This window comes from Trichoplusia ni, chromosome 5, assembly GCF_003590095.1.
Source record: "Trichoplusia ni isolate ovarian cell line Hi5 chromosome 5, tn1, whole genome shotgun sequence".
Lineage (NCBI taxonomy): Eukaryota > Metazoa > Arthropoda > Insecta > Lepidoptera > Noctuidae > Trichoplusia > Trichoplusia ni.
The window spans coordinates 3223178-3249041 of record NC_039482.1 but is presented as its reverse complement, the minus strand read 5'-3'; the positions used below and the strand labels follow the sequence as shown (position 1 = coordinate 3249041).

Below are 25864 nucleotides of genomic sequence, written 5' to 3'. Positions count from 1 at the left end.
CAAGTGTTACTTTTTGCCTGAGCAGACCCTGCATAAGAACTGTATTAGGTTGTCAACCTCATTATACTCTCATTCTCAATTTAGAAACACTACCATAACATACTTTGTTATCAAACCTACTTCATGAGCGTTCCGTTACAATATTAGCGAAACGATTTGCCAATTACCTGCACTGGAAGAGCTATTTCGGGCTTACATTCATATGCAGTTAAGGCGATACGATCTATGCGTCATTGTGGGAGTATAGCAAAGAATCAATACAGGTCGAATGTCAAGAATTCACGTCACAAATCTATGTAAATACTCTGGTTTAGACCGCTTGGCTTATCTATTGAAAGTATTTATTGTAGTTCTTTATTTGGTTAAGGTTTGCGAGACGTCGTTTATTGACGAGGTAATCTTGAAAAATTAAAAAAATGAAAAATCTTTAAATTGAAAGAATGGCTTAGTTGTCGTTTTTGAAGAACTCTACAACTACTCTCAATTTTGATTGTTTTTAGGAGTAGATTAGCCCGAGACGAATTTTAATAGCAGGTGAATTTGGTAAACCAACATTTTGTAATGTACTTTTCTTTGGACGACAGTACAGAAAAACGTTGTTGTAGTGGCCCTGTGGTTTTGTACATGGATTTGTGTGCGTGAGGTGTAGGTTCGATTCCAGCGCAGGTTAGGTCCTGATATGACTTTTTCGACATTATAAGTTCATTGTTTTTAAACATGAAAACAAAACGTTTATAATGGTTGAAGGTGGTTTCTGTACCTAATGTCTTAGTATTGTTCAGAATATGAACAGCTATGTAGTATGTCTGTTTGTATTCCAAATATTCGAATCTGAAATCGCCAATGCGCAGTGAGTCAGCGATGATCAATGTTCAATGGTTCCCAAAGTTGATTTAAATATTTATAGTTTTGTAATGCCTATATCTTACTTATATCTCTTAGGATAAAAATAGAAACTCTTTTTAGTTCTGTTGGAAACAAATTAAACATGAATAAACACCTTTAAAACTTTTTAAGATACTGCTGTCTAACAAGACTTTGTACTTAAGTTCCAAAACTTCGAACTTGGAATGAAAAATTAAAAATAAATTCGTCTGAGGTTCCAACATCGTCTTTTAAAGGAATATTGTTGCTATGGAATCCAGGGGATCACTACTTTCTATTTAGCACGGCGTCTCAAATAACTTGACAGCATGGACTTGATAGTTTGACAATATGGTGAACTGGTATTAATAGGTCACCATGCCAATATGCCGTGCCGATCTATTGCGCTTACGAACAAAGGATCAAAATCAAAATCATAATTTAAGCTTATTAAATGATGTAACGGTTTACTCACGCGTATTTATCGGGGTAGCCCGACTAGTTTCGGACCCAACCGGCGTCCTTAATCATGAGCAGACGCGGCGGGATCGCGAGTCGAACCAATACAGGTCGAAGGTCCGAAACTAGTCGGGCTACCCCGATAAATACGCGTGAGTAAACCGTTACATCATTTAATAATGAATCATTCTCACGACAGTTACTATCAAAGTAATTTAAGCTGCTCAGTAGCACTTTTTGCATGTCAAATTAGAAAAAACAGCAACCAGATTCGCAAATCCATCATCGCTACCTAAGTGCTTTAACTGCGAGAGATGAAACGGCCTAAAGATATTGCCCAGCAGCAAGCCACGCTGTCTAACCTTTTAACTTATGAAGAAAGTCAAGCGTTTGTGTGATCGAACGCTTGTTCTGAGTCTGGGTGTCTTTGAGAGTATGAGACTTGAATGTTTTTGAAATCCAAGACAACACTGATTAAACAAAGGTTTCATTTGCCCAGTATATCAAAAATTTATAGCTTTAAAATATCTAATAAATGTCACTTCATTCAAATGTTATCAAAATCGATCCAGCCGTTTTTATAGTTGTAAATTGTATTGTTATCGGGTTTAAAGCTTCCCTGAAAATTTCAGCCTGCTAGCTTATAAGGAAGTGCCTAAAAATTGAGTTACAAAAATCCAACCAGAACGACAAACACACACAAGAAAGTGAATGTATAAAAAGGTGGAAAATAAAAATATAATGGCAACAGTTTTACTTTCAAAGGTTTTAGATTAACAGAAGGAGGTTGTAATGATGAAAGTAGCTTCTTTAATCAATCTCTTCGTGGCTTGGCTAGTCTTCTCTATGAAGGGTAAGTTTCAACTAATCAGGTTTTATCCGAAGATGTAATTAAAACTTTGAACTTCAGATTAAACTGTAAATAAGGTAAATGATTTTAAACATTAAATCTGAGAGCGTTATTTGTGATGTGATGAAATTATTCTCAGATAAAATGAGAAAATTGTTTGCAAAATTTTTAGCATTGTTTTTTATAACAGGAGACGTTATAACTCAATTGATCAGACGTTGAGCTATGCTTGGCGCGGTCGGTACATGCATAGGTGGCCATTTGTGTTATGTCGTATCTAATTCAAATGACCTACTACGATTGTTTAGTTAACTGTCATATTTACATATTGTAAAACGAGCACGACAAAATGACTGCTTAATAAACTATGTACTTAGCGGAAGCTTAAAAGATAAATTAACAAAAGATAAATTATCAGAGAATTAGAAACTTGCATATGGACTGGCGCGGGATGATTTGCGCGACTCAACATATTAGTATAGCGATGCGTGTCGCCACGGCCTGCATTGTCTCACCAATAGGTTTACCGTCGCCTATAAACGCTTTACATCAAAAAGTCACGTTAGTACCAGCCTACACTGAGATTAAACCTGCATCTTGCGCATTAAAACCCATATACAAAACCCCAAACCCACAAACATTTGTTAGAAACGTCTAAATGAACTAGCTGTTGCCTGCGTGCTCGCCCGCTAATCGAAAATGATCCCACGGGAACATAAAATTCGGATAAAAACCATGCAATGTGTTAGTGGTAGTTACAAACTATCGGCATACCAGGTTTCGTCTAAATCCGTTCAGTGGATTTTGCGCGAAAGAGGAACAAACGTCCATACATACAAACTTTCGCCTTTGTAATATTAATAGGATAGTAGGATTGAGGATCATACTCATGAATTCTTGCTTTATGACTTACGGCCACCTTTTCTGTTTTTTGGTAAGGCGGGGGAATCCTCATGGACACCCACTCCCTCGGGGGAGGAAATGGGTAGTGTCAGACTTTTACTGACTAAACCTGAACCGCCGTGCTACGTCATTCGCGTTTTTATGTCGGTGTATGGCAATGCGTTGCAATCCTTCATACAGACTTACGGAAACCTACCACATTTTTCCCATACATCAATTCTATATTTATAAACTGCATTGTATGAGTAATGCGATCTACGTTTGTTATTTAAAACATCTATTTTTATAGTGAAACGTCAGCATTTACCATGCCTTTCAATTTGTAGGGTCAGCAAATCGCATGTTTACAAAATAACAAATCATAATTAAGTTTTAATAAACTAAAGTTCGACCGCACGGATAGTCGAGTGGTTGAGGTCATCACGTCACAAACCCACTTTGCACGACGTGTCGCGGGTTCGATCCCCGCGTAGGACAAGCATTTTTGTGATCCACGAATGCTTGTTCTGAGTCTGGGTATCCTTGTGCATGTGAATTCATTTAATGTTTATGAAACACTCATGCACGAATCGTTTTTTTTAAAGAAAAAAAAATAAGAAGAGTTTGTTGTAATGAAAGTAATTAATTAGTCTTGGTGAAATTTCAATTTGTGCTAGTAATTAGAAATTGCTACTAAATCATAGATGTTCCAAAGGTGGTTCAATATAATTCAAAGTGCTTACCGCCATGTCTTAATACATTTATTATCTGAACTTAAGTAAAAAACATTTTTGCCTTTAATCCAAATAAATTAACAAAACAATGTTTATAAAAATAATTAAAAACATTTTGTTACGCAATGAAATTTTTTAAGCCTTTTAGCCTCAGCGTCGACTCGCACTTGACCGGTTTTTTGACAATTCATATTTTACTGTTACAATTAGAATGAGAATACAATGTACAGTCAAACACAAAGGTCCTTTGAAATTCATTAAATTTCCACGAAATTATTCAGTTACAATGTATACAATGCTTTTAATATAAGTTTTATTTTGGACTTCTGCCACTAGATACAAGATGGCGCCACACGCAGTTAATCGTTCTATCTCCCTTCTACAACGGCAAGTCGTAGTACAAGCAGTTCATTGGCCCGAAAGAAAAACACAGCTATTGACTTTGTGTATACAAACATGACCGAAAACGACTACTTGGTGTAAAACAGTATTATTTGTTTTGTCATGACGCGTAAAACATTTACCTATTTAAATTCCTCTACAGCGACTCAATTTATTAAGTGTACACATTGTATAAAAACGCTTCTGTTGTTGATTGTACTTTAGTTTATTAATAGTGGATTTTTTTTCAGGATATTATGAAAATTTATAAACTTGTGTGCACTTTATATGTTTTTAGCGTTCTATAAAATTGGACTTTCTTACTACCATTGTCTTTATGTCTTTCAACAGGCTGTTAAACTCTGATAGTTTAGCAGTTGAAATAATCACAAATAATGTATTTCGGTCAATGTAACATCAAATTACAAACCATAATGACTGGATTTTTTTAAATAAAGTACACATTTTTTTATGTTTTATACTCACAACCTTCGGGAACTTTTCCCACAAAAAGACATGTTTTTTTTTCACGCCTTTGAACATTGTTATAAAGTCAGACGTACACTTGATAATTTTTTGCCCTCTAAGCAAATTTAACTAAATTGTTTCAAAGTTATGCATTATGCAGTATTTCATGTCGGCCTAGTAAAACTTTTTCTTATAATCCTTCAAGCTTGATTGATGATAGAAAACTCTTTATGATTTATTATTCGCTATAGTTTTATGAGTTTGTAAACTTTGTCGACTTTTGTATGTATAGTAATTAGTAAGTATAAACAACTATGCCTTTACTCGAAAGCGTTAGTTTTATTAATTTCTAGGCTTCAAGTAATTAAAAGTTTCAGTTTATTTTTTTGTCGATAAATTTTTTGTAGATATTTGGTCATTGATTTGTAATTTTATAAAAAAAAACGGTTAAGTGTAAGTCATTAAGTAGTGAGTGACGCTAAGAGTTCGGTACAAATAGGCTGAATTAAAAAAAATTTGGACATCTCTAATATATTTGTCACATAGCAATTGTTTTTTAACCGCCATCGTCAATTTACTCCATAAATACATCATTTGTGTAAATTCATCCGTCTATCTATCACGGTTTATGAGATACGGCTTGGTGACAGACGGCCAGACAAAGGGACAGAAGCGGTTTCTCGTTTATAGCCCTCCATGCTTCCTTTTCTATTATAGAACCTTTAAAAACAATAATTATAATATTCAACCCCTAACTATATCTGCTCATTCAATTGTACTGTCCTGAATATTTTTTCACCCGTGATACGGAAAAATGTTGTACAGAATTTGTGAAGTAATGCATGAAATCGGAAGGTTCAACCTGTTGGCTTGAATCCCAACCCCGTAATTAGTTTATAAATAAAGGATTGCAGCAAATATAACTGGTGGTATTTATGGGATAGTGGGATGAATGGAATGGACGGTGGGTGAAAATCAGATGATGGACTCTGTGAAAAATACTGCCGTAGTTTGAGACGTTGTCGATGGGACGAGTTAGAGAAGTTTCTTGGAGTTGCATTTATATATTATGTGGCAAAGTTATAATACTAGCCTTTATACGTCCCACTGCTAGCTGCTAGCCCTCTTCGTCTAAATGAAAGGTTTGAGTATTTCATCACCACGCTAGCTTATTGCGATTCCGAGATATCAGGTTTCAATATTCGGAATCCAGATTCCCGCAAAAAGTGTTCCTTTACCGTTGGTTAAGTCTAAGAACATTAAATTAAGAAAACACATACATTTAAAAAAGCCACATTGGTTGTTTTTTTGCCTGCGTTGCGATCGAACCTGTCTTCATGCATATACCAATCCGGATAAAATCGCCAATTCTCCAACATAGATAGTTGGCTTATGCCTATTTCAAAAAACAGCTTTATTCATCCAGTGTATTACTACGTTACCTAGCTTTGAAGTAAAAAAGAGTGATTAATTTCCCCATAACATTGTACGAGGACTTTAGATATTTTCACTGATAAAACGAGTTTTTACAGGAAATTACAATGTCGCAAACAAGGCTAGTACACTGTAGATTAATTTAGTACGAGTGACGTAAAATAAGCTCAAATAGCCGATAAGGAAATCTGAGGGCTTTCAGCGGTTGTTTTAAAAACTTTTTTTCATCACTTGGTATAGCTTCTATGGATTCTTATATATATTTTTTTAAACAACTCCCTTAATTGTTCTGTCGTGGGGGGTTTCACAAGTATACAAGTCACCCAGACTCCCAGACCAGAACAAGGATTCGTGGATCACATAAATGCTTGTGCTAAGCGGGGATCGAATGCGCGATACGAGTTGCACTGAGGGCATGGCGTGGTGACCTCAACCACTCGGCTATCCGTGCAGTCGTTTTTTTTTGGAAGCTTGGAAAAACTTATCCATCAGAAATACACCATAAGAGAACTGCCACATCACTAGCATTTATAAAAAGAGATGGAATAAGGGTAGAAATGGTTTTCCTCTGCTTTTGGACAAAAAATACCCTAACAGCAGCTTTTCCTTAACGATTTACGAAAATAAAACGGTTAACTGCGAGTCGAACTTGCGACACTGACGGTTGTGTAAAAATAGGGTAAAAAAAAACCAATCGATGGAATAACTAATTTTGGTTTATGTCACTTTCATGTTTTTTGACATCCAGCAGCAAATTTACCTCGATCTGTATGTTGTTATATCGGGAACAGAAATCTGTGAAAACTTCTACTGTCAAGCTATCACGGTTCATGAGACACAGCTTTGTCACAGACGGAGAAACAGCTTAACCTCTGTACAATGATTCCATTTTTACCTTTTAGATAAAAAACCCTACAGAGGAGTTAATTTAGCCCAGTTTCTTATTTCCTCCCTACAAAAAAAATCAGGCAAATGACCCTGTCAGGAATTGCGAACTGAAGGTCAATTACCTTGTCTTAACTAAAAACCTTAATGACCTGACAACGTATTAACCTCGCAGGATCCCCTGGGTGAGAGGGGGGCCGCCAAAAAAGACTTCCAGCAAATTAGGTTACCCTACTTACAAAGTTATTTGCAACAGTGTTGGCTTGATATGCCCATCATCATTTAATAAGGTATTCTTCTTTCGTAGAGACTATTTTTAGTTTCTGCATGTCAACCGAATTTGGACGCTTTGAGTGGTAAAACTCACCATTCCACTTACTCTATGTAAGAATTTGTAGAATAGACAATCTTTGGTTATCTTTAAAATATTTTCAGGCGTTTTTGAGTTGTTTTCAATAGCCCCCTATATAAAAAAATAAGTGTCTTTAGGTTGTTTGCAGTGTGAGTGCAAATATCTGTTGCACCGTAGCACTTAAACGAGTGAACCGACTTGACTGCAGTTTTATGGTTAAAACAAGGTTTTATAGAGATGGTCCGTAGACAATCACAGCCAAAAGCGTGGATAAGCAACGATTATTAAGGTCATAAATTTGTTCGGTGTCAATATTAATTTGTAGCTATTTTTAACCCAACCTTATTAAAAAACAGGTTTTTCTTTAGCCTGTACAGAATCCTTAGCCTCTCCAGTCCAACACCCACTTTCAAGTTATTTCTGAATTCAGTCTAGGTTAAAACGACTCACATTTTTTATGCATATCATGACGTAATGTGGATGAACATTCAAAATGGTGTCAGTAGGAACCTTTTCAGTAGGTATCGAAGTGGTTTTGTGAGATAAGCGTCTGCTCACAACATTTTGAGATTACCCTAACGAGCCTTACTGAGTACCTTATGTGATGTAAGGAGCAATTTCTGAAACGTGACCACGTTATTTTATATTACAGGGTATATTATGTTCCCTGTGCTATCGCATCTAAGAATGTTAGGTCACTCATATTAGCATCGTAAAGTGGAAAGAATATCGTTAGAATGGGGTGAAAGGAGGTTTTTTTTGGGTGGATAGAAATAGAGTTTTTATTAGAAATTGCACTAGAAGAAAATTCTCAAGCATTTCAGAAAGTAATTGCGTTTTATCATTTTTTTGTAAGAAAATGCATGCGACGCCCAAAAAAAAACCTTATTTCCAATTCACCCCTTGAAACTCTATTCACCACGTTTTACTAGTCACTTTGAATGAATGACTGCTAAAATGAGTGTAGGGTGGCAGTATTCATTGAAGATTTGGTGTGATTATCAAATTCAATATTCGCTTTTTATTGAACTTTTCTAAATGTTTTGGTAATCTTCTTAAAATACGGACTTTGAAATTTTTTTTTAATGAATTGTTCTTTTAACCAGTTACCGAATTTTCACTGATGCTTGATGTTTAAAAGTTAGTACGCCAATTGTTTTATGCACGACGTGTATGATCGATACCCGAGTAACAATGATTGAATATTTGACAAAAAAGGTTTCCAAAAATATCAGATATATGTTTTTTTTCCATACAAAAAATAAGCAGCAGAAAATAGAATTTGATCTTTGACAAAAAAAATATATTTTTTTTTTGTATAAGAAAACCACTGAAAAAACAATGATTATATACACACATTATATACACTCATATACATAGGTATATATAGGTAGTTCCTATTGAATTTGTCTTCATCCCTTACAACTATCTGTCTTTTAGGTATTATCTCGAAATGCATTTGTATGTGATCGAGATTACAGAAGTCGGATAGAAGCCCGATATCAACGTGATTGATCTATATATCATCGCTGTTACCCCAATGCATCATGATTAAGGAGTATTCATCCCGGAACTGACCGAAAATGTATCTGGTGACCTCGTTGAAAGCTTTTAGTATTTTGTTTTGGAACAAAAGAATAACACTAAATAGGCATATATATAGGTACTGTTTATTGCTGTCAATGAAGACTTTTAAAGATAGATAATCTATACTAATATATAAAGCTGAAGAGTTTGTTTGTTTGTTTGAACGCGCTAATCTCAGGTATTACTGGTTCAAATTGAAAAAATATTTTTGTGTTGAATAAACCATTCATCGAGAAAGGTTTTTGGCTATATGCCATCACGCTGCGACTAATAGGAGCGAAGATACAATGGAAAATGTGGAAAAAACAGGGAAAATTATTCATCTTCCGTTCAAAAATTCCTAACTTTAAATATCTTTTAACCACGCGGAGGAAGTCGCGGGCAACAGCTAGTTTAATAATATTCCTCAACTTTCGAACAACGCCATCTAGTTTTAAACTAAGCAAAGCTTATAAGTACTAGACAACTGATAAACATACATTTTTAATTACATATATACGAAATATTAATAAACTACTATCAGAAATAAAACAAATATGCTCGTGCTCATCACACAAACATTTGTTCTGGGTGGGAATCTAACGGATGGTCACCCATGCTTTTACCGACCTCGCAAAGCGTTGCTTAACCTATGACTTGTCCCGATCATGCGACTGTTGCTTACTCAACAGCTCCTCTTAGTTTTACAAACCGATAAGTATTTTTATATTACAACGAAAAAGGTTTGACATAAAATACAATAATAGAAAACCATATTCCGATTCAACAAATAATATTCTATCCTTACCGTCAATAAATAGAATCGTAATATCGTTAAGCGTATCGCTAAGTAAATAAATCTGTCGATTTCTGAGGCCCATCACTCGAAACAAATTTGAGTACATTTTCTGTGTATTGAACTTCGAGAATTACTTCGAAGATACTACAATGATACTCTAAGTTGTATTGCCGATCTAAATAAATGTTATTACTTTTAATGGTCGTCACTCTACACATTTTGATACTTTTCCGAACATCTGAGGTCTCGGTAATGTTTATTTTTAGGGTTCCAAACCCGGATGATTTAAATCGGTCAAGTAAATAAATAAATAAAAATTGGCCACCCATCAAATTGACTGTATGCATCAACCGTTGTTTAACCTTGATTTTATATCATTACTAGCTGACCCAGCAAACGTTGTTTTGCCGATTTTTTTTCTAGTTGTATGTATTTTTAATGCCACATTATAAAAGAAATAAAAACAAACAATTTCGTACAAAAAATAAAATATATTTTTTTAGTGTGAGCAACCCTTATCACTTAGGGGTATGAAAAATAGATGTTGTTCTATTCTCAGACCTACCCGATATGTATACAAAATTTCATAAAAATCGGTCGAACCGTTTCGGAGGAGTACGGTAACTAACATCGTGACACGGGAACTTTATATATTAGATTGGCAAATTAGTTTTTCTTCACTCTGTAACTTCCCTTGTACGGAATCCAAAGATTTACATACAAATTTGGACGGTTTTTTGAGTATTCATAACTGTTTGAAAGTTATAATGACTTGCTGTTTGGATCACTGTAGAAAATAATATTATGTTATTGTAGCATGTTTCGAAAATTAAATAATAAAAGTAATTAAACTGAAAATGCTTTGTGCTATTAAAATGCCGCAAGGTCATTTGATTACGTTAGTTATTTTGTTAAAATCGTACAAATATTACAAACCCGAAAGTTCGAAGAACGTATGTAACTGTGTTTGTTACTCTTAAATGAAACTACCGAATGAATTTGGATGCAATTTGGCACAGAGACAGTTTGTAGATTGGAATATTTTTTAAATTAACTAGTAACTATACTATAAATTCCTTTTATGATTATGTAAGCAGAATGAATTCGGATGGTCATAATCAAAAATAAATTAAGTGTGCTATTTTTTTTTTTTTGATGGGTACCTCAACAGATTTTTTGTTCCTAAGCCTATTTCTTCGAATCCTTATTGCCGGGAGTCTGAATCGCAATTAAACGGTTTTTAATATACTTGTTTTTGAATAGTATATTATTTATTGCACTTTACATAAGCACCTACTAGATAACAAAGATAAACAGTTGCATGGTCCTACAATAAGCTGTCTTATTGGTAAGAGTGATCTTTTACAGAAAACCATTGGATGGACTTCACTAGGAGGACTAATGTTTGGGCACTGAATATAAAAGAATTAACAATTGTTACTACAAGTATGAATAACTAGCTGTAGCCCGCGACTTCGTCCACGTGGTTAGAATTTTAACCGTTTTTTCCACATTTTCCATTGCATCTTTGCTCCTACTAGTCGCAGCGTGATGGTTTATAGCCTAAAGCCTTCCTCGATTAATGGTCTATTCAACACAAAAATAATTTTTCAATTCGAACCAGTAGTTTCGGAGATTAGCGCGTTCAAACAAACAAATAAACTCTTCAGCTTTATATATTAGTATAGATACTAGTATAGATTATAAGTACGCTCTGTAAATACAAAACATTGAATACATAGCTTTAGTTACATCAAAATTTAGGCTTTCAAATTCTTTTTGACTGCACGGATAGCCGAGTGGTTGAGGTCACCACGTCAAACCCACTGTCCGCGTCGTGTCGCGGGCTCAATGCTCGCGTAGGACAATCATTTATATTCATATTCATATCTTTATTTGCATTCCATACTGTTAGTTTTACAGGTACAATTATGGACCCTGTAGGGCACAGCAAAATTATAAAATAATTTTTAAAATTAATATGGATGGATTTGTGCAATTCATGAATGCCTGTTCTGAGTCTGGGCACCGAATGTGCACGTGATTTGTATGTTTGTGAAACCTCCGCGTAACAAGGATGAAATACAATACAAGAAATAAAGAAAGAAATACAATAATCTACTGAAACCCTATAAATAACAGTTCCCTGTCTGTTAATGTTTCTCTTATCACCCAAAACAGTATCATCACAGCTGATGCCCTTGATGCGATACCTAATACAGCCATCAATCTAATCCAGACAGGACCTTTAATGCCTAATACGAGGAAATAAGGCTTGATTGATTATTATATCTCTGTGAAAAATACAAATGGTTCGTAAATATATATTTTCATCCGCCCATCCGTATGTTTCCATGCTTTCACTTTATTTAGTAGTTTTAAATAGCTAATGTTATTAAATACTAGAGTTCATTATGTTTTAATGAAACCTTAAATGTAAATTTCTAGACTATACTATCATAGACTAAGACTAGTGTTTAATGAGGGACTTCCTAGCTGACCTCCTGAAATCAGTTACATGGGGAACACAATATCATTTCAATAAGACAGTTAGACTTTCTAGCTTCCAACTAACCGTAACGAATGTCAACGATTTTTATGATGTAGGTGACGATGATACAGCTATTTTTTATTTAAAAATATTAGTGGGTAAATGATTTTTTAATATCATTACAATCTTTACTGCATATGATACTAGTATTTGAAAATTTATCACCAATTTGAGTCAAAACAGGTTGTTTTTTGCCTGAATTGCAAAACGTTCTAAATAACTTCTAACATAGCTAAAATTAAACCACCAAGAAACATTTGACATCAATTTCGAGATTTTTTTACGATTTCGTAAATAATTTCGACACATGTTGATATTTAGAAGCCGTATCAAATCGGCTGCGCACTTCACAAATTTAATATCGCCATGTTTTTTTGATAACGAAATAATATCCTCTTTGCGGTGCTTATTGAGTGATAAGCCGAATTTCCCATTTTACTTTGAATTTTTAATATTTCAAGTGCGGCTGAAAAAAAGCATTTCGGCTGGGGTGATAAGTAAATTTAAGGATAAGTATATATCTACAAATTGTTGACCGTAACAAACGTTGTTCAACCTCGATCTTTAGTTTTTTGGAATTTGTACTAATAGAAACATTATAAACGCATTAGAAAACCAATCAAATAATCTAGTCAACTGCCCCACAAAACGGTTTATGAGACACAGTCTTATAACAGACGGCCGGAGAGCAGAGCCTCAGAAACAGGGTTCCATTTTTATCCTTGGTTACGGAACCAAAATCAAAATCAAAATCAAAATTCATTTATTCAAATTAGGCTACTAAGTAGCACTTTTTGAAGGTCAGCACCATTTACATTGGACAGCACCCAGTTTCGCCCACCCTTCACCGCTTCCTAAGTGCTTTTGCTAAACCCTAAAAGAACCTTAGAATATTACAATCTAATCCGCGGGTAGAAGCCAGCAAGCCTTTTATTTCATACTAGCTGTTGCCCGCGACTTCGTCCACGTGATCGATTGTATCTTCGCTCCTATTAGTCGCAGCGTGATGTTATATAGCCTATAGCCTTCCTTGATAAATGGTCTATACATCACAAAAAGAATTTTTCAATTCGAACCAGTAAACAAACAAACAAACAAACTCTTCAGCTTTATATATTAGTATAGATTACAACTGACCACCAATCACAACAATGGCTTTAAGTAATAAAGAAACCTTGTATTGTGAGTTTATTTACAGAACAACAAAGAAACCAACACCTCAAAGCCATTCCTTGTATGACGTCATACATATTACGTCACTATACGTTATAGTAGGGGGCATTTGACTCCCGCTATCAAATATCCGATTCGACTTCCTTCGTAAATCTTCGTTTTACAAGACTTGGTACTAAAGCGAACTATTTGTGAACAAATATTGTCAGCTGTGTTAATCCGAGCGAAGTCTCTCTTTAAACAATGTTGGGGTTGGCTTCTTGTATCGGATTCGGTGAAGAAACATGGGTTCTGGAGAATCTGAATGTTAAACTTGTTAGAATATCAAACTTCGTTACGGGACCTCATTTTTTTTGACAGCATTAGAGCTTGAGGAAAACTTGTCTGCAGGTCCTGAACAGACCAGCCAAAGTCACTTTCCACATTTTCTAAATTTTGTAAATTTTCCATTTTCTTATGTATTGAAAGGAAACACCATGACAAACCCATGGTTTGGATAAATCAGGTCAGTATCAAATTACCTAATTCGGGATCGTTAGCCTGAGAAAAATCAAAAAAGCGTTTTGTAGGGGAAGTCGCACGACAAAATATGATTGATCGATATGTAGTAGGTACTTAAGAACCTTCTCCTCATCATGTGGTTCATGTACAATCCGATGCTTTAGCTTAACCGGCCTGTAGGCCTCAGACGTGGCTAAATATACCCTTAAATGGTGAACAATTCTCAAGGGTTCTGGTTTCCTAACGAAGGTTTTCCTTCGCCATTTTCAGTAAGTGATATTTACTTTGTAATCGCTCATGGATTTGAATAGACATTAGTGAATACCAGGATTTGAACTTGTGGCCTTCAATTTGGCAGTTCAAAGTTCCTGCTAAGTTTTAAATTAAAATGCTTTAAAAATAATATGAATTTAAAATTAAACAATGGCAAGAAACTCATATTTCATGATCAAAACTCTTTTCTGATAAATGGTGCCACGTTATTGACCTTAAGCTTTTTATTTTACCTCTTCCCTAATTATTCCATTCATCGAGGTATGAAAATGAGACTTATTGGAAAAAGCTGTTCCTTTAAATTTTCCATTCAGATTCACCATTTTTTGTCAATAGGGTTTTTAAGAAGGCTTTGAGGCAACTTCTTTAAAACGAAGTGCATGCTATCGTGTCCAATTTCAATTGAATTCTGAAGCTGAGCCAAATCGATGAATTGATAGAATTAAGTTTCAAAATAGGGCTGTGTTTTAGTTGTATTGGATTTATGTTTGTATTGAAAGTTGGGTTTTAAGTTAATGTAGTATGGGTTATTGTGTTAACAAACTTGACTGATATAGTCATATGTTGGACACACTGGTCTTTGGAGAAGAAATATACGTAAGCATTTTTTTGTGGCGAGCGATTACAGTGAGTGAGCATTTTGAATCTTCGCTCCTGGATTCGGTTCCCAATTAAGTAAAAGTAATTTACTATCTAAGATTTTCGATTAATTAAAAAAGTATTGCACAACACCGTAGTGATAAGTACCTAACTTATCACTACGGTGTTGTGCAATACTTTTATATTTAAAAGTACGTATATTTCTTCGTTAGTGTTTTATATTGAAATTGTATAATTTTTTCAACAACAGTTACATAAACCGACTAAAAAAATACTTGATAAAAAATTATGGGACCAAATGACATCAACAAAATTGGTTCATCCAGTCAGAAGTCTTGACGTAACAAGCATAAAAAGTCAACTAAAATTACAGACGAATTGAAAACCACCTCGTTCTTAAAATCGTTCAAAAATACAATATGATGCGTGTCCAATTTTAGTCTTCAAATTCATTTTTTTAGCCCCTTTGTGCGGAATCCTCATTTTTGTCACACTTAACTTAGGGGCTTAGCCCTTGAGCTTTATACCACACGAAAGTTTTTAGTTCCTCAACGGGCTCCAAAATGAAGGGTCTTTACAAGAACGACAAAAGTCTACTGAAGTGTCGAAGTATACGACAATTTTAGAAGACTTTTGTCAATATTTAATCAAGAGCATTAAGTTAATCTCCAATAAATTAAATTTTCTAATTAACACGTTATCTTTCAAGCAATTAGTTTTGTTAATTGCGTTTCATTCGCGTAATATTACCGTTACTTTGAGATGTTTTCGTAATGAAATGAATTTATAATTTAATGTTTTATAATTTTTAGGGATGTACATATTATATTAAATGTCCTAACGATTTACTTGGATCAAGTTTTCATAAAAACTCCAGAATATGCTTACAAGCATTAATGTCAACATTTCAAAAAACACTTTAGATTTTAGCTTCAGCTCTTAGGATAAGCAGTTTTACAGTTAAATATAAAATAAACCGATCGGTAATTTAATTGGCAATCAACACTGCAGTTAACACAATTCTGTTAGGAGGTCGAAAACCTTTTACGCGTTTCTGAGAAAATAAGTCTTGACAGACAGACATGCACAACAAAGTGATCACGGTTTTACTTTTCCCTTTCTGAGTAGACTCACTCTAAAAACCGCATCCAAATAAGTAAATCCATTTAGGCGCTACAATATTTCAGACAGCTGCTTAGCTATCTTATAACACCTACTCTGACTACTACCCTGAAGATTGTCAGCCAAACCGTACTCGAGTTTCTAGTTAGTAACCGATGTCCGCGCTGATAGCTTCTTGGTATTCTATAACCGTTTTTAAAAACCTTTTTGATACTTTATTTTTCCTTCCTTTAGGTACTAAAATTAACCGTCTTTGTACACCAAAACTAGCTTTAGTAGACATCCGCGCTAGAATGGTCCTGTTAGAGGTGGGTGGTGAGCTTTGCATCAAGCTTCACATTAAAAATTTGGTTTATTTAGTTCATTTTATTATTTTATGAGTAAATGTGGAAAAATCGGACGGAGGTCTTTTCTCTTGTAGTGTGACAGTAACGGAATGAAATAAAGAATGTATTAAATAAATAAATTAATTGTAAATCAATGTTATCACCATTGAGATGTCAATCGAAATTGTAATCAGAAAGTGTAGTTGGTCGAATCTAAATAAATAAATATAAATAAATGCGGACAACATCACATACATTGTTCTGAACCCAAAGTAAGTTGCTAAAGCACTTGTGTTATGGAATTCAGATACAACGAAGGTACCACAAACATCCAGACCCGAGACAATGTAGAAATGTGAATTTTTACATTGACCCGACCGGGGATCGAACCCGGGACCTCAGAGACACCTTGAAACCGGTGCGGACGCCACTCGACCACGGAGGTCGTCGTCCATCTTTTTATCCTTCGTTGCCTGTTATTTGGCGGCACGATGCATATCTTTCCATCATTTCTACTACTCAACATTCAACTCTTTCTTACACACTAAGATGCTCATAGTTTAACTACAACTGACCAAGTTGATTGATCCCAGGTTAAGCTAAGACCTTTGCATCTATACCATTACGAGTTCTATCAGAGTGTCAGAAAGCTCGTTAAATTGGGTCACGGCTGTTATTTCTTTGACAGTCGATACGGGTATTGAGAAGCTAGAAAGTCTGACAACTAATCTCACTAAGGGTATCGTGTTGCCCAGGTCAGTGGGTGGAGGATGTCAGATAGGCAGTCGCTCCTTGTAAAACACTGGTGTTCAGCGACATTTAGTCAGACTGAAAGCCGACCCCAACATACTTGATTTAAAATAAGTGAATCATCATCATCTTATCAAAAAGATAGGATTATGAAAACACTTCTTTCTTTCATTTTTTACACATCCTTTTCTTTTTCGGTCTCACCCATACAAAGTCTTGCTCAAACATTTCTGTTTACCAAAAAGACGGTTTTATAAATCTTGTTCTTTCAGCTTTATATCCCTCCACACGTTGCCCAATAAAACCGATATTTATTAATCCGCAGCACCAAAAGTAATGTCTATTGTCCCTAGTAATATATGTTTACACATATACATAAATAACTGGGTTGTCTGTGTGATCGTAGAACAGATAAACTCAGTTGGAACATTTACGAATTAATTTATGCCCTTGTAGCTGTTTTATGTAAACAGAGGGGTTTCGAAAGAAGTATTTTTGATTGTTTGATATTCAGTAAATTGGAGGCTTAATACGAAGAAGTTTTGTGAAAAAATAGGTTTATAGGTCTGCGATTTGGAAAGGGTTTAAGAAAATAGTGAACGAATGCGGGTCATCAGTATTAGACGTACGGGTTGAAAATGATGAGGAATCGTTATCTAGAATAAAAGGACGAATTGAAGGTGAGACAAAATAAGGTGCTCTGAAGTGGAGAAAAATATTGCCAGGAAATTACTACTGAGTGTTCACTCAGGGTCAACTAAGAATTTTCAGCTATTCCTGTTTCCTAACGATGTTTTCCTTTACCATTTTTAACAAGGGTTAATCACTGTTTAAAACGCTTAAATAATCGGTGAGTATTTGAAATTCAACTTAAGACCTTAGACTTGGCAGTCCAATGGCAATACCATAAAGCTATAGCACATATTATACAGCTAATATCAATAAACTGAATACAAACACATGAATTTGGAAGCCACAGAATCAAATATGTGCCCCATATATACTATTGAATATAAATGCTCTCGAAACAGTGATTTTGCTCAATAATCGTATTTGCCACAAGCCTACATCTTAATACGGTATTGTAATTATATCTATCAGACTGTAGCCGTATTTGAGAACCTCCTAGTCAAATTCGGAAACTTATTTGATCAACTACAAAATATTTTGATACTAACTATCGTGAGAATGATTCATTATTAAATGATGTAACGGTTTACTCACGCGTATTTATCGGGGTAGCCCGACTAGTTTCGGACCCAACCGGAGTCCTTAAAAAATAGTCCTTTCACAAAATGGTCAGCCGCTATTAATTCAGATGAAGTAAATATAATGTGACTTTTTCTTTAATTTAATTCGGTGCTAACTGAACTGACACCACTAAGAACGGTAAAGGATGAAGAGGTGAAACCTCAATACTAAATATTGGAATCTTAAATCTAAAAGCAATCTTCAGAGAGCTAAGCGGTGATCAATGCTCAGTTTCTTAAAATGGGAAGCGGCTTCTGACAAAAAGTGGCTTTTAATAGCTGGAATTATTATTGAATACGTATACAATCTATTCTTAGCTAGAAAAAACTTAAAATAATCTGAATACATTAAATGGATATAGGGACGACGACAATTTTTTTTTCAGTGTCCCTTTTGAAGTTTAATGTATAATAATGGATACTTATGTTCATATTTTTACTTTGTATACCCAGTCATCTACCCTATTTCGTGTGCCGTGTACTCTTTGGTGCAACATTTATCAGAACCTCACCAGCATCTACATCATACTAGAACCATGAAACCATTTTCTTTATGTATATTTTCAAATAAAGAGAAAACTAATCACCCTTCAAGTTAATGCGAAGTTTGCCGGATCAGCTTGTATTCGCACCCAGCTATATTGGCCGAAAGGGTTACCGCGATCCCGGTACAGAAGGACAAAGGACAAAGGGAGGAACATCGGTTCGCTTTAGTCCAAAACTGACACTCCGTTCCGCTTAACCCACAGCAGAAGAAGTCATTTGATGATTTTTCATCCGGATAATTATTTCTAGTATAATTTACAACACTTTAGACTGTTTTCAATCCATCCAGGAATATTTGAAGGGGAAATTGTTTATTAATATAGTAATTAACTTTGAGACTAGAACTTTCATTTTAATACTGCGAACGTGAATAGCTAATATTTTTCCCAACAGAATTTTAAGAGAGTGTTAAAAACTTATGGCTATTATTTATGCAAACACCGAGTTTTATGCGCAAACAATTACTTACTGAATTTAATAGGAACAGTAAAAATTATGAACTCCACAATAGTATTCAGAGTTACGTACCTACCGAAAGGGGATAAACAGAACGTCTGTTTGTCCGTCCGTCTATCAGCACGGGGTCTACCGCCACGTCTTAAAGTAATATAGCGGGTGTGAGAAAGAGATGCCGCTCTACGCGGTGTATTGCGCCGTCTCGCTTCCACAGCCAAGACCTTCCTACTTTAATACGTGGTTATTATCATCCTCCGTTTTCCCAAATATGTTGGGGTCGGCTTCTAGTCTAACCAAATTCAGCTAGTGTTTTACAAAGAGCGACTGCCTATCTAACCTCCCTCAACCCAGTTACCTATTCAAAGCGATACCCTTAGTTAGACTCTCTTGCTTCTGACTACCCGTAACGACTATCAAAGATGTACGAATAACAGCCTCGACTCACAAATTAACGTGGCTTCCGAAAAACGGAGGAACTCGTAATGACAAAGATGGTCACCCATCTATGGACCAACCGTGTCAAGCGTAGCTTAACCTGCGATCGATCAACTTGTGCAGTTATAGCTTAGCCAGTTAGCTCCTTCAGTGTACCACTACTTTAAAACGAGGTGATTGTGTATTTCTGTTGCCGTTTTTACTTCTTTTCTACCAGTACCTAATAACAAAGTTCGAAAAAATAATTTTCTTGTTGCCATTTTTTACAATGTCATTTCCATAGAACGAATCCGGCACGAATCCTAAAAAATAACTATTATAATTTATGAAATTTCGTGTACATTATTGCATAAATATTTTTAACATGAAATCACGCTTAAAATAATGACTTCATACTACAAAGGTACAATGATTTAATGTCGCTTATTTGTTATAGTGCTACTAACTATCCTTAATGTTCTTTAACAATCAACTTGACTTAACAACAAACATGTTTGTTACTTTTTAACATGAAAATTACTGATCGAATTATGATGAAATTCGACACGGATATAGATTATATTCAGAGAAAAGGCATACTTTTTATTCGACTTGAAGAGGATTGTGATTTGAAGGTACTCGTATAACAGATATCCACTTAGGCTAGTATTATTAAACATGAAAAATTATGGCCTTTAAAGAAAAAAAAATTTTTTTTGTTAGTTTTTCGGATGTCCGGATTATAAAACAGTAAATTTGAAGTCCATGTTTGTTCCTCCATAACTTACATTATATAAAAACATTAAATGGAATTGAACACTCGTTTTTTATTTAATTGAAATGTAAAAATAATTTTCTGTTCATTTCTAATTTATTGAATGAATTATTTTTTCCTTTTTAATTATTGTCAAATCAATTTTAAAATTGGGTATTTGATTAGAAAACTTAGTTACTTAGACTTGATAGATTTCCAACACATTTATACATATTTTTCTTTTTTCACGTAAAGAAATGAAGGTCATAAAAGAGGTTAAAATGTGACGTCACTTTCTGATGACGAGTGACGTTTCTATCCTCGACTAGCACACACCATATTTGATGTAGGTATTAAAGTTTCTTATTTTTATAGATTTAGTAAAAAAAAACATAGGTATGATTTGTTTAACTCTTTCCCCGACTAATTTTATTGTTATTGATATAGCCAAATGCATAATTACTTAATTTTGGTACTTTCTTTTAATATCCGTAGTTAGTTTTTTCATCGTTAAGGAATTTTAATGGTACTATCATAGTATTTAAATTCGCTCCCACGTGCCTTTTTAAAGTTTCAGTCTTATACACCCGTAACAAAGAAAAACGAACAGTTTCGAATGAAACAAGTCTAAAGAGCAAAAGAGTTGTAATTTCCTTAATATCAATTGCCAAGAAATTATTCCTTTAATATAGAATTATATTACCAGTAAATTATTAAAACAAAATTAAAAAAAAAAAGGAATTTGCATTTTTTCCGGAAATAATAAACATCTTTTATTTTGTCTCCCTTTGTTTGATTTACAAAAATATTTTTTATTTATTTAATAATGTCATGCAATAAAAACCTAATTAAGAATTTCATTGACTCATTTCATGCCGTTGCATTATCAATAAATATTTCTTGCACATTCCTATAACAAATCAAACGTTTCGAAATAATGCTTTAAATAAGATAGTGCACGTTTATTTCTCAATAACTATATGAAGTGATAAACTGTTCGAAACACGCTTATTTCTAACACCGATTCAATACGTCAATGCAATGCCAAACATTATTTACTTACGTGCCTTAAGGTTTTTGGCATCAATTCAACGATTTCTTAATGAACCTCTTACACTCACTAAATATTCATCAAACTTCCAAACACCACTTCACTATATAAAAGTTTCAAAATTCACATAAAAAACACTTCACACAATCAATTTTTGTCAACCAAAAACTACACTCGAAAACAATTACTTAAAATCACTATTCAATAAAATAAAATAAAAAATGTTAATTTATTTTAACACGAAAAAAAAATACACTCCAATTTTCTGAATTAAATAAATTAAATTCACATTAAATGAATTATTTTTTTCAAATAATTGGTTCGTTTTTCGAAAGTTTTGGCGACGGCGCGTCGCTGAGTCATGCACGGCGGTCGGGTCGCGATGAACGACTGACTCGGCCACGTTTGAGACTCGCCTCTGAAACCGTGATTGCAGAACGTTGCTGCGTTTTTAATCACTATGGGGAGTAAACAGAACTGTATGAATGAAATGAATATGTTTTAAATAGTGGTGTATTAAAAATGTATTGTTAACGATACTTTATTTCTTCGGTGTTGGGTGTAAGTTTTAGTTTTTAAAAGAGGATTGAATGTCCATCTTACAAATTTCTTGCTTCGGAATTTGAGATCTGTTTGCTGATATGGTTTTTCAATCATTTTAAATTTTAAATAATATTTAATAATTAAAGAAATACGAAGTAACACAGCTACCGGCTTAATATAACTTTACTGATCTTGTGACGATTTTTCACAAGGTAAAAGTAGATTAAATATGAAAACATTTTTTTTCTTCTTACTATGTGTATTTACATTTTTTTTTCGGTTAATGCTATTCCATTAACTACTTCAGATGACTATTAATTAATCCTCTAATTAAATTGTTTTTCTTTCCATTGTTTGTTTAATGACATAACCAATTTTATCTATATCCGTTTAAGCTATGACGCGAAATCTCATTACCATTTTTATCGACTGGCTAATTTTCACATTATTGAACCACTTTTGTCTAATCTTAATACAAAGAAATCCGTATTGGATAAGGAACGTAAAGTCCGGTTGTTTGAGGATCTTGACAAACAAAAATGAAATCGGTCAAGTGCGAGTCGGACTTGCGATATAGAAAGCTCCGTATAAATAGGGTTACGAAAAAAATATTTCTAACCCAAATTTATGAACCGTTGCCCTTGCTTAGAATCGATTTTGATCTTTGTTATTTCTTCTTTACACACTTCTTACATCTTCCATCTTCTACTTTTGCCGTTACCGAACTACTTTATTTATTTATGTTTTAACATACAAACACCAATTACATTAACATAGAACTACTACTTTGATAAAAATCAAAATCAAAATCAAAAATAAAAATTCATTTATTCAAATTAGGCTACTAAGTAGCACTTTTTGAAGGTCAGCACCATTTACATTGGACAGCACCCAGTTTCGCCCACCCTTCACCGCTTCCTAAGTGCTTTTGCTGTGAGAGAAGAAACGGCGCAACAAACTCCCCAGCAGCACGCTGTCATTCCGTTTACAAGAAATATTATAATTGTACAGAACAATAACAAAATAAGTGTGCAGGTGCCATGCCAAACAAACAAAAATTTGAGGTCGCAGTATCTAAGCCTATACGAAATTAAACTGTAAATTAAACTGTAAAGTTAATTGTACTTGACAATTAATAGTGAAGTTTAAGTTTATGATTCGTAGTCTTTCTTTCCTTAATTTTATTATGGCTCCGTATCAAAAGGGTAAAAACGTTTGTAACAGTCTTAAATTTGTAACCCAACCTATGTTATTTTCTTTATCATATCTGTACGGAACTCTCAGGATCGTGAGTCGAACTCGCACTTGACCCGTTTGAAACATATGATAATTTATAATTTGTCGATTTTGCGGTAACTATTATTTCATTAATTTTGCTGACATTCAAATATCTGTTGTTTTTGCTGAATGCTACTGTGTTTTGTTAATTCATCAAGGTTATATTTGTGTTCATGTAATAGTATTCTATTTACCTACTTTATGCACTTAATTATTTTTTAGTGACAAAATTTGCTTTTTGTTTGGAGATTTCAGTTTTTGAATAAAAATGCTGTTTTGAATAAAAGAATGGTAAAGCGTGAGTCCGGCTAGCGAAACGGAGGGTTCCTTATAACTAGACTAAAGCATAACAAATTTGTAAAAACAACTATCATCCACCAAAATGACCGTAACAATCGTAGCTTAACTTTAATTTTGATTTTTCTAATTCGTTGTAGCGGCAACTGGAAAACATAATTTGTAGAAAACTCTAGCTATCATGGTTTATGAGATACAGCCCGGTAACAAATGTATAGATTTTAGAGATGGGCCGACAGCAGAGTATCAGGAACAGGTTTCCCGTGTCATCGTTTATATACGGAATATACGGAACCTTAAAAACTAATAGGAAGGAGTTTTATTTTAAGCGGATTTGTGACCCTTTACAAACAAATTGAATATTCGTATTTATATTTTTAGAATACTCTAGAGGCTTATGTTATGCTGATGTTATTGTTCTATGCGTAGCTGATTAAAAATAATAATGTCCAAGACTTCAACCAAAACAGTTGCGCAGCCCATATCATAGTAATGTATGTTGGAGTTAATTAGAATCAATAAAATAACTATAACCTATTTGAAATAAAAACCTTTGATTCTGATATTAGACCATAAATTTTGTCTGGCACTTGACCAGTATTTTTTTAATGTTATCATTTTGTACATTTTCTTCTCATTCTCTACAAGACCACGACAAAACATATTTAAACACTTCCATTCCTCAATTTTCGTAAACCTTAAAAAATAAAAAAATTACTTTATGCATAAACATTTTACATTATTAAAGCATCCAAGTCATGTCCACTAAGACACCGAGACTCAGGACAAGCATTCGTGGAACATACAGACTCTACCAGCTGGATCCGCCTCAGTCCACGACACGTCTCCATTTGGCGTGATACCCTCAAACATCTATCCATGTAGGAGAGTAAAAGTCATCGTACAATCATATTTTCTTATTAAAACCTTCCAAAGACTTACGGCTGGTATTTAAGTGTCGCACCGGTGGTGTCGTATGCCAGTCCCATCGGATTATGTGAGTGTACCAATGTTTGCTCAAAAACTTCTGCCCTAAGTGTGATAATAGGTACGAATATTTCCCCAATTAGTTCAACTGTTTTAATAAAGAGTAGAATATGAGTATAAATGTTGAGTTTGTTGGATTCCGTATCCAAAGGATGAAACGGGAGTATGTTATTAAGGCTCCGCTGTATTGTCGTTTGTCACCAGTCTGTGTATTTCATGATCCGTGACAGTTGGATAGCCTACTTCTACGGAACCCTCAGTTTCGCGAAACCGACTCGCTTTTGACAGTATTAAGGTTTTGTTAAACCGTTAGTGTAAAGATTACGAAGTATAGTTGCGATGTAATATTTAAACATTACTCAACTACTTCAATGATGCTTTAATTTTAATAAACTCTTACATTTACAAAGGCGGTATCGTGTTCTCTCTGGACTCTCCAACTAGGCTTTTTTATGAGTCCTTGTAATTACATTAAACTTAAGGATGGAACTTAATTGATTGATTGAAATAATTAACTCACTAGAACTTAATAGATTGATGGAATCAATAAATCAATTTAGCCTTTCGAGATACACTGCTGGACACAGGCCTGCCTAAAGTTGCCACTTAAGGCTAAAACGAAAAAAGACAAAATTATCTTACTAATAGTCAAAGTTATCACCGCTAACTTATACGAGACTTTCAACTCTCCAGAACGAAATTTTCTATTACTTTTAGAAGACCTAAAAAGCGCTTAAATAACAGAACCATAGAGTGACTTTAGGTATGCGGGCTAGTTTCGGCTTAAGACTCTCTATTACACCAGCCATTATAACAAAACACACAACAAGCCGCACTGCTGCCAAAGCCTATATTACTTCGTCTTTAGGCGTCATACATTCATCCTGGATTAACCAGCCATCAAAGTGCATTGTTTTGATAAAAACAATTCTTAAAGTAGCTGAAACACTGAAGAGGATAATTCAATTAATCTAATTGACCAGGCCGATAGAAAAGCAAACAATATTGAATTTATTTAATAGCGTAAACAGAAATGAAATTTTCAGTTAAAACCTCCTATGACGTCACTTTTTACTGACCATGACTTGAGAAAACGAAAACTACATAATCAATATTTCTGGAAATCGAACTGATATACTTATTAAATATATACGATCACAAAGATTTCTCCCCTAAAACTACATTTCGAATTGCAAAAGAAAATCTTTTTGTATCGCAAAAATTCTGATGTGTTGATATTTTTTCGGCCATCTTTATAAATCTCCAGTTTACGTGACAATCTTTGTACGCCAGTTGAATCTTTGATTGGCCAATATCC

The 25864-nt window shown here is 34.3% G+C and overlaps 1 protein-coding gene across 1 annotated transcript in view; it reads right to left on the bottom strand.

The window, feature by feature from the left end:
- The window catches only part of LOC113494084 (orexin receptor type 1-like), a 93543-nt gene extending 71887 nt beyond the window's left edge, over window positions 1-21656 (bottom strand). The window contains exon 1 of the mRNA XM_026872230.1: window positions 21454-21656. The gene's annotated coding sequence lies outside the window, so the exon portion shown is untranslated. The remainder of the gene's footprint in view (window positions 1-21453) is intronic.
- Window positions 21657-25864: the final 4208 nt, after the last annotated feature.